Genomic DNA, 11,101 nt, shown 5'->3' on the forward strand with positions numbered 1-11,101 from the left:
GCCAAGGCATGCCAGACACACCACTGTGCCAATGAAAAACCATGCTAGCCGCACCATGCACCAATGGCATGCCAAACCCTTGGCCCTACCATGCCAAGCCAACCGCACCTTACCTTGGCCCCAACCATGCTAGCCACACCATGCGCAAATGGCATGCCAAACCCTTGGAACCACCATGCCAAGCCAACCGCACCTTGCCTTGGCCCCACCATGGAAAGCCGTCCACGCCAAACCCTTGGCCCCACGATGCCAAGCCATCCGCGCCATTTGCCTTGGCCCCACCATGCTGGCCTTCCCTATGCGGATACCAAAACGAAGGCGTGCGACGATCAACGACCACCCTTCCATCCTAGATGCAAATCCTAGCCGTCCAAGGTCGCCAGACAACGCATGGTAACCTTTGGCCCAAAACCCTAGTTTTGGTCACGCCAAACCGCACCAAGGCATGCCAAGCCACATGTACCAATGGCATGCCAACCACCTTGCCGCGCCATACCATGCCGTCCTTCTCTACGCGGCTACTAAAACGAATGCGTGCGACGATCAACGACTACCCTTCCATCCTAGATGCAAATCCTAGCCGTCCAAGGTCGCCAAACCACGCATGGTAACCTTTGGCCCCAAAACTCTAGTTTTGGCCACGCGAAACCGCGCCAAGGCATGCCATGCCACATGTGCCAATGGCATGCCAACCACCTTGCCACGCCATACCATGCCGGCCTTCCCTATGCGGATACCAAAACGAAGGCGTGCGACGATCAACGGCCACCCTTCCATCCTAGATGTGAATCCTAGCCGACCAAGGTTACCAAACAACGCATGGTAACCTTTGGCCCAAAACCCTAGTTTTGGCCACGCCATACCGGCCTTCCATATGCGGCTACCAAAACGAAGGCCTGCAACAATCAACGACCAATTTTTCATCTAAGGTGCAGATCTTAGCCGTCCAAGGTTACCAGCTAACGCATGGAAACCTTTGGCCCTAGTTTGGTCGCGCCTAAACAAAGCCAAAACCCTAACTTTTGTCCGCGCCTAAACTAGGCCATATTAAAGCCATACTGATCATGCTTTCATGCCACTGGATACCAAACGAAGGATTGCAATAATCAACGACTATCTTTCCTCTTAAGATGCAAAATCTCGACCGTCGAAGGTCACCACCGAACTAGAAAGTCTCCCAAGCTCAACTTTCCAGACAACAATAACGTGCTACATGTTTTCCACGAAAACACTCAAGACATCAACGTATGTCACAAACTGGGGGATGCTCATTGGGTATTGGTTTGGAGGTTTACAACGTGCGGCGTACACTACGCCCGTTATAAGAAAGTTCCATAAGGATGAGGCGGTTAGTAAATACAGGGAGTAATGGTGAAACGCTTTCTTTTATGGAACATCAATTTCAGGCGTTACCGGTTACCACCTCCTCCATTTACTCACCCGTTTTCCATTTCTTATTGAGACTAGAGTACGTTTCACTTCGACTTGTATAAATAGGCATTACCTATTTCCACCTAAAACAAGTTTTAGTCAGGAGCATACAACACTCAGAAATCACCTGTTAGCTTTCCCATCTGTTAGCTTACGCTTTCTGATACAAATCAAAACAACCACTCTTCCAGAATCAACTATTCTGGTCTCAACACTCTCTTCGCTTCCCTCCCCAAAACCAACCCTTCTCCTCTACTTTGTGACCGAAGCAAGTCTGGAACGACCATTTCTTGGTTTATACCGGATTTGTACAGATTGATCTCTCGAACCTAAAGTACTCCCTTGCAGTACATTGTTTAGGGTTTAGACTTGTTTCTCACCCACATCACACGAAATTACCGAAACCAGCAGCAGAAATTGTTTTCACCCTCAAACAGATTCAAAACCCTCAGTCTGAAAGAATAATTACCGAAAAAAGTTTACACTAAGAAATTTTAAATCATGATTCATGACCGGAAAGAAAAATTCAGTTGAATATACAAAATGGTAAATCACTTATACTTAAATAGGTCCTCGGTATATTGCACATATGACAAAGTAACAACGGATTTAGGGTGACGAAAGACATGATCATAGTTACAGTGACAAAAGGTCCACTCTCTTGAAAATACATCCAACTGCAAAAGCATTTCATGTGATAATAGGTGTGTAGAAAAACATTTCTATATACTGACGTACTAATACGTGAGTATTTCACAGAAAATGCACACATGAAGGACCAAGTCTCATCCAGTAAAAATGCCACGGCTATATTATCATGTTCTAATTCCACCTCAAGGGTAAGAAGTGCATATATGAAGGACCAAGTAAAAATGCCACGGCTATAGTTGTTGTCCATACAGATGAACAGGGAAAGGGTAAGAAGTGCATATATGGGCAGTATTTATGGCCTGAAACATTTGAATATGTCGAAGAGTCGCCGGGTCACGCATATTACCATGTGCATATATCAATTCAAAAGGAGAGTTGGATCTGTAGCAAAAGAAGAATTGCCTCTATCAATTCAAAGTGTATATGCATCAATCAACAGTCAAAACTCAAAATCGCATTCTAGGTCAAGGAATGTTCCATAAAAAATATTTACAATACAAATTAATATGAAATGAGAATATCCGGCACAACTGATCTGCACCGGCAAAAACTTAACCATAAAGTTATCATTCCTACTATCAAATCCATAAAGTTGATTTAAGATATGGAAGCAGGGATTTGTTAGCCGTGAATCAAGACAATTTTAACACCTGTAATAAACTTGCAACTATGTGCTGGGACCTGTTTAGCCTTTTGGATTTTGGAGGATAAAAACGATCAAAACTATTTGACAACTACGATAAAAGAATACGAGGAAAGCAGTAGCAAACGATACACAGTTGATGAAAGCTTATGTATTTGGTCAAAGATGAAACCAACACAGCCACATCCAGCATAACCAATTCAACCATTGCGACAACTAAGTTCAGCAACAGTCTAAAATTGAAACATAGATTTAGCAGGTTCATTTCAATGCTTCACAAAGATGAAAATTATAAGATATGGTTTAATACAGGAAAATGATACCCGACTTTCAACACGCATCACCATTAATTATGAACGCAATTGTTCTTAACTTTGTACAATATAAAGCAATGCGCATACAATTTTTCGAATGCTGTAAAAGATAACTATGCAGAGAGGGATATACACCAAACTAACATCTATTAGAGGCCTTATTACATATAGATCTTAACACACCAATTCAGGAATCCACATGATATTGGGAAGTACCAAACTACAACACACAAATACGTGGTGTAAATCTAAATACCTTGGTATGCCAACTACACAACTGTTGACATGTTGAATTGGAAGATAAACTCTATATGACATTCTAATTAAAACTATTAAGGTACCTATATTTGGGTTATCTTATAAGTAGTCATAGCTTTTATTCTAGTAGAAATACTATGAAAGAAGTCTCCTCACTGGGATTTTTCTTTACTGAGACACACCCAGAGAACCAAATTAAATTATTTTCTGTCCGGTATTTTTTTCATACATGTGAAGTTCAACTGCAGCATTGCAAAAAGTTTCAGTAACAGAAATTATACATTAGAAGGACAGAACCAAACAAAAAAGAAAACATCAAGATATTTAATGTTGAATCCAATTTAAAATGATCAAAAATTACCAATTTAAAATTTCGACGGAAGGTTCGATTTTTTACAAACCCCAAATTTGTGAAGCCAAATCAGGTCAATTGAGTTTTGTAGAGCCCGAAAAATTCGAACTGCAACCCTATTTTGGGGACGAAGATCAAACCAAACTACTTTTTTTAAACCAACACAATATAGGTATTTTCAGTTTATAGGCAAACACTTAACTTAAAATTAACAAAAAAAATTATTCAACAGAAGTATTGAAGTTGTACCTTAACCTTTACTATCTTCTTAATTTTAAGCAGTAGACAATGTTTTTTTGATGCTTCTACATGACTCACCAACAAACAATCGCTGCAACCTGCAAATTTGAGCATAACAATAAACCAATTAGCTATAACTCATAGGAGTATAAAGCCTATTCAACTTCCTTATGTCCATCAAAAGGAGAATAAAAAAGTTCAACTAAATATAACGAAATGGAAAAATAAAAATTGGCCAGATGAGAGAAAGTCATACCTGGGATTGACGAACTCTTTCATCGTCTGTGTATTTTGTTTTTATAGCTAAGTATTAATTAATTCTATTGATTTCCAAGAAGAAGAAACGGTCGGTGCTAACTGCGTGTAATATCGAGGTTGTTAAATTTCATTGATTGCGAAGAATAAGAAATGGCTGTGAAGTTTTAAGTTAAATTGTTTCCAAAATGTAGATCTTGTCCCAAGGAAAATATTCATATTAGTACCTCCATCTAGACCGTCCTTTATAATGCGGAAATGTGAAGTGAAAATGCATATGAAAGGCTCAATCTAGTGCGTCATTTATGTGTCCAAAATGTAGACGACCGTCCAAATAGGAAAACACCATTGTCCCTTATAATATAGATTGTTTCCAAAATGTAGATCTCGTCCCAAGGAAAACATTCATATTAGTACCTCCATCTGGACCGTCATTTATAATGCGGAAATGTGAAGTGAAAAATGCATATGAAAGGCTCAATGTAGACCGTCCTTTATGTGTCCAAAATGTAGATGACCGTCCAAACAGGAAAACACCATTATCCCTTATAATATAGATAGATGAGCGATTATTCTCCTTCATACTAATGGCATGTTTTGAATACTCATGTCATATTTCGGTATTCCGTACATTAACTCCTATATGATCAAATCTTAGATAAGTGTATTCTTAAAAATAAAAGAAAATTTATTAAACTAAAATTTTCTAAAGGATTTAAAAAAAAATTAACTTACTTTTTAAATTTTAAATATTTTTTATTTTACATTTAAAGGATTTTCTCTATAAAGAACATTTAAAAAAAAATAAGTGGAGTTCTCAAATAAATGTCTATATTGTTATTTATTTGAGAAAATTGATCTAATTAAAAATAAGTGAAACCTCAGTTATGATCTAATTCTTCCCTATTCAGTTTTATTTATGATCTATAATTATGAGGGACCTCAATGAATGCAAATCCATAATGAAAGAGGTTACAACTCTTACGTCCATCGGATGTTTTTGGCTAGGATGACATTAGGATGGTCGGTTCACTTGTTTGTCTCTTAGAATGTTATCCGTCTGTCCAAGCTAATAAACCCATCCTGTTTTGTATTATAGATTATAGATAGATGTATAAATTGCTTTATTTGATCAAGTTTATCGATCTTGCAAAGAAATTGATACTGAATATGTTTTTTTTATTTTGAATGAATATGATAATGAAATTGATCGATTCTGATCGACTCAGTGAATTATATAATAATATTTGAACTAGTAATCTGTTCGTTCGATTGTATGTAAATGTAATTCTTCGTCAATTTGACCGATTCTATCAAATTTCATCTTAATTTGATGGAATTGTAAAATCGAGAAAGCTAATTTCTATTTCCCGGGACAAACTTTGTGACGAACAAATAACAGTTAAGTCATTGTAGAGAAGGCCTCCTAAAGTCGACCAATAACTTACATACTTGTCCCACTAGTTACAATATCAGATAAATTCATTAACATAATTGATTATTCTGTTCAAAGGTGATTTCTGGGTTTAAACGATTAATAGACTTGTCTTTTAGTCGTATGGCTTACCTTTTCTTTATTTCTCTTCTTAGATACCCCATCGGTTGAAATCCTCCATTTTCTTCACGGCTTTTCTTCGCATTAGTTGACTAACACCAAAATTGTCGGGAAATGACATCTACTACTCCAATTGATCGTGAAGCAAATCTTTCTTGTTTTTTTTTCTTCTAGTCGGAAATATTTTAATTGTTCTCTTGTCAACCGATTTTTAGATTAACGTTTTTATTTTCTTGCAAAACTTTTAGATAAACATAATATATCAATTTTTTTATCCACAAAAAATGTTTGATAAACCCGTCTCACTTGAGCACCGAAATCATAAGCCATGGAAGCAAAAGTTAAGTTATTTAGTGGGCTCTCTTCTCTCTCTTCTTTCCCTCTTCGTTTTCGCTAAGCTAATGGAGTAATTCTTTCGATACCTGGGTTTTCTCCAGAAACCCAAAGTATGCCGCCTGTAAAACAACTTTGAGATCATTTGATATGATTTAGAGTGGAGATAATATTGATGGCACAAGGAAAAAGATTCTCATCTCTTTTGTTTTATTTCTCAAAATTTTATTTAAGAAATTAGAAACTCTTTTCAAACTTTATAATTTTAACTCAAATAATTTATGCATTTTAGACTTGCTTGTTTTACATTTACTAACTGAAAAGAAAAATCTCTGAAATGCAATCTTAAGAGTGAGTCAAAAGGATTCAGTGACATATGTTCTATTGAGATAGCTATGGAGGTCTTTCTTTGCAGAGTTGAAACTTAAGGGATGTATCTTGGTAGAGTCGAAAACCTCCGTATTTGGTCCTGCTCAAAGAATGCTCGAGTTGACCCTGTTGGAAGTAAAACTCATACAGCTAAGTTTACTGTCAGTTTTGAATAAGTCTTGCAACTTAGTTTTTTGTTGATCCAAGTTATTAGGAGTTTTATTTTTAGTCGGTTTCTTTATTGTTTCTACTGGCTAGTTTTTTGTAACACCTATATAAGGTGAAGTTTCCAGTTTATTCCACATTGAACAGTGTATTGAGTTTCAATAAAATATCTCTTGATTCTCATAAACTTAAATCTAGATTTATTCTGATATTGTGTATTGAGATTGCAGGTGGAATAACACTAGTTAGATCCTACATGTGGCAACAAGAGCTAGTGCTCAATCCTTAAGTTTCCGCTGTTTATAAGTCTTGCAGATTAGGTGTTTGATAAAAGGCTACAATGAAAGATTCAGTACAGCCACAAGTTCTACAATTTAGTGGGAAGAATTATGATCTATGGAGCATCCAGATGAAAATCTTGTTTGGTTTTCAGGAGCTTACGAAGATTGTAGAGGCTGTTTCTTTGATGTAGATCCGACAGTTGGTGCAACTCTTCATCAAGCCCCAAAAAGATGATTTGAGAGATAACAGAAAGAAGGACAATAAAGCCTTGTAGTTCATACATCAAGACCTTGATGATGCAGCATTTGAAAAGATTTCAGCTGCAAAAACATCTAAGCAAGCGTGGGACATCTTGCAAAAATCTTACAAAGGCGATGACAAGGTGAAAAGTGTAAGGTTGCAAACCTTATGAGGTGAATTCGAATCTATATCCATGATCGAATCTGAATCAATTTATGATTATTTTTCTCGAGTTCAAGTTGTTGTGAATCAGTTGAGAGTTAATGGTGAGACTTTAGCTGATAATCGCGTAGTTGAAAAGATTATGCAATCATTGACAGAAAATTTTGATTACGTTGTTGCTGCAATAAAAGAAGGAAAGGATATGTCTACTCTAACCATTGAAGGATTATAGTGTTCACTGTGTGCTTATGTGTACAAGATGAAGCAGAGAAAGACAAGTTCTTTGGAACATGCTTTGAAAAGCAAGGATGTTATCACTGACAAGGGAAGCTCCAACAAAGGCACGTCATTGGTCCAGGCAAAAATGGCTCTACACACAAGAAAGATAAGTCCAAAGTTGAATACTACCATTGTGGAGAACTTGGACATTACAACACTAAATGTTGGTTTAAGCCGAAGAAGACGGAGCATGCCAACTTTGTGGAGATTGAAGAACCATAAAAGTTGTTCTTTGCTTTACTTCGGGAACAAATACAAGGTACCTATTTTGGTAGAGGTAAAGTTCTCATTGTTCTAGCCGATAACTCTCATCATTGTATTTGTGATGTTTTTTATGTTACAAGTCTCCATCGGAACCTGTTCAGTATAGGTCAATTATCTGTGAATGGGCTTCGTTTTTCATTGATGATGGTATTTGCACTATTGAGAACCGTAAGAATGAGCTGATTGCTAAGGTGACAATGACCAAGAGTCGTTTATTTCCTTTGCCAATAAAATCAGAAACTGTTTGTGCTTTCAGTGGCATTATTCTAGATGATAATTGGTTATGGAATTTTCGTTTTAGTCATCTTAACTTCAGTGGGTTACGTTCATTGGAAAAGAAAAAAATGGTTACAGGTTTACCTTTATTGGAAGACTTTAATCTATTATGTGAAGGTTGTATTGTGGGTACACAGACTTTCGTTTCCAGTCGGAAAGTATCGAAGAGCAACACAACAGTTGGAGATAATGCATTATGATCTTTGTGGCCCAATAGAGACTATATCTCATGGAGGTAATCATTACTTTCTTACTTTCGTTGATGATTACAGTAGAAAGACTTGCATATTTTTCTTGAAGAATAAATATGATGCTTTTGAAACATTTAAGGAATTTAAATCTTTTCTCGAGAAACAAAGTGGAAAGTGTTTGAAAGTACTTCGCACCGATAGAGGTGGAGATTACAACTCGAATGCTTTTGGTGATTATTGTAGAATGCACGACATTAGGCATCAATTTACAGCTAGATACACTCCACAACAAAATGGAGTTGCCGAAAGGAAAAACCATACTATTGTTGAAATAGCTCGTTGTATGCTGAACTATAAAAATTTTCCTATTTTTTTTTGCGGAAGCCGTTGCTTGTGCTGCTTACATTATTAACAGGAGTCCCACAAGTAGTGTTCACAACATAACCCCAGAAGAAGCATGGAGTGGTTTTAAACCTGATGTTTCATCTCTTCGTGTGTTTGGGGGTATTGGTTATGCTCACGTGCCATTTGAGAAACGTCAAAAGCTTGATGCAAAAGGTGAGAAGTGCATTTTCCTTGGCTACAGTGATACAACTAAGGGGTACAAGTTGTTTAATCCCGTCACTGGTATTGTTATTATCAGTAGAGATGTTGAGTTTTGTGCAGATAAATCATGGGAATGGACAAGAACTGAAAAGTTACATTTGGGAGTTGAATTAGATGCCATCGACAATGAAGAAGTACAAGCTGAAGTAGAAGATCAAGAACCAAGTACACCTCCAGTTCCGGATAGTCCTACAAATAATACTTCAGAACCTGATTCTTCACCCGAACAAGTTCTAGCAACTCGTGTTTCAACACGAACTCGTAGTATGCCTGCACGTTTTCAGGATTATGTTGTAACTAATGACAATGGGGAAACTGATGAAGAAATTGTTAGTTTTGCATTGTTTGTAGATTCTGATCCTATTACTTATGTAGAGGCACTGCAGGATGATGGTTGGGTTCGTGCAATGGATGATGAAATCCATTCTATTGAGAAGAATGACATATGGGAGCTGAAAACACTTCCTCTAGAAAAGAAATCAATTGGAGTTAAATGGGTTAACAGGACCAAATACAATCCTAATGGAAGTGTCGACAGACTTAAGGTGCAACTTGTTGTAAGAGGTTATAAGAAAAAGGCTGACACCGACTACTATGAAGTGTTCGCACCGATAGCTAAAATGGAGACCATTCGTCTTGTTATCTCTATGGCTTCTCAAAAGAATTGGAAAATTAATTCATCAAATGGATGCCAAATCTGCGTTTCTTAATGGGGGTACTTGAAGATGAAGTGTATGTAGATCAACCAATTGGGTATGCAAAGAAAGGCGAAGAATATAAAGTGCTCAGGTTGAAGAAAGCTCTCTATTGGCTTAAACAAACACCGCGAGCTTGGTATGCCCGTATCGAATCTTATTTTCTTGAACATGGTTTTCAGAAATGCCCATATGAGCCCACTTTATATGTGAAGACTACTACAGATGGAGATATGCTTATCGTTTGTTTATATGTAGATGATTTTATATTTACTGGAACTAATCAAAACATGATTACTGAATTCAGGGAGGCAATGGTTAGTTATTTTGAGATGACTGACATGGGTCTTATATCATACTTTCTTGGACTTGAGATTGAACAGGGATATGATGGAATTTTTGTATCTCAGAAGAAGTATGCTGCTGACATTTTGAAGAGGTTTGAGATGTACTCTTGCACACCTAAAGAGACACCAGTGGAAGTTTGAGTGCGATGGTATCAAACTAGTAAAGGTGAGTTTGTAAATCAAACTCAATATACCCAACTAGTTGGGAGTCTACGTTACTTAACCTCTACCAGACCTGACTTTGTATATGGAGTTGGTTTGATTAGTCGTTTCATGGAAACGCCAAGTCAAGTACATCGTCAAGCTGCAAAACGAATCTTGTGATACATAAAAGGTACCCAAGATCAAGGTATTCTTTATTTATCCTCTAATAATTCTGAACTTGTTGGTTACACCGATACCGATTGGGCTGGTGATGTAGATCGTAAAAGTACTTTTGGATATGTATTCTATATGGGTTCTGGTGTAGTATCATGGTCTTCAAAGAAACAACAGGTAGTTGCTTTTTCTACTGTTGAAGCGGAGTACATGGCAGCTACTGCGACTGCTTGTCAAACTATATGGTTAAGAGGTTTGCTTGAACCTTTGAAAATGAATCAATTATCTCCAACATTGACCTATTGTGATAATCAGTCGGCTATAGCCTTAACCAAAAATCCGGTATTTCATGGTAAAGCTAAACATATTGACATTAACTTTCATAAAATTCGTGATCTTGTTAAGAATGGTGAAATTATGCTGGAAATTTACAAGTCAGGGGAGAAGATTGCTGATATCTTTACCAAGTCATTGAAGGGAGAGATTTTCTACAAGCTTAAGAAGTTACTGAGTGTTTGTAGTCATGAGAAAACTTGTGTCTGAGTTTTAGGGAAGCTGTTGGAAGTAAAACTCAAACAGCTAAGTTTACTGTTAGTTTTGAATAAGTCTTGCAATTTAGTCTTTTGTTGATCCAAGTTATTAGGAGTTTTATTTGCAGTAAGTTTCTTTATTGTTTCTACTGGCTAGTTTTTTGTAACACCTATATAAGGTGAAGTTTTCGGTTCATTCCACATTGAACTGTGTATTGAGTTTCAATAAAATATTTGCATCACCTTTGTACTTTAGTCCTATGACTCCAAAGTCTAAACCTATTTCGACTTGGACATATAACCCAAGGTCACGACTATCGGGGGTGACCGTTATAACGCGTTTTG

This window comes from Papaver somniferum, chromosome 2 (genome assembly GCF_003573695.1).
Source record: "Papaver somniferum cultivar HN1 chromosome 2, ASM357369v1, whole genome shotgun sequence".
NCBI classification, from domain to species: domain Eukaryota; kingdom Viridiplantae; phylum Streptophyta; class Magnoliopsida; order Ranunculales; family Papaveraceae; genus Papaver; species Papaver somniferum.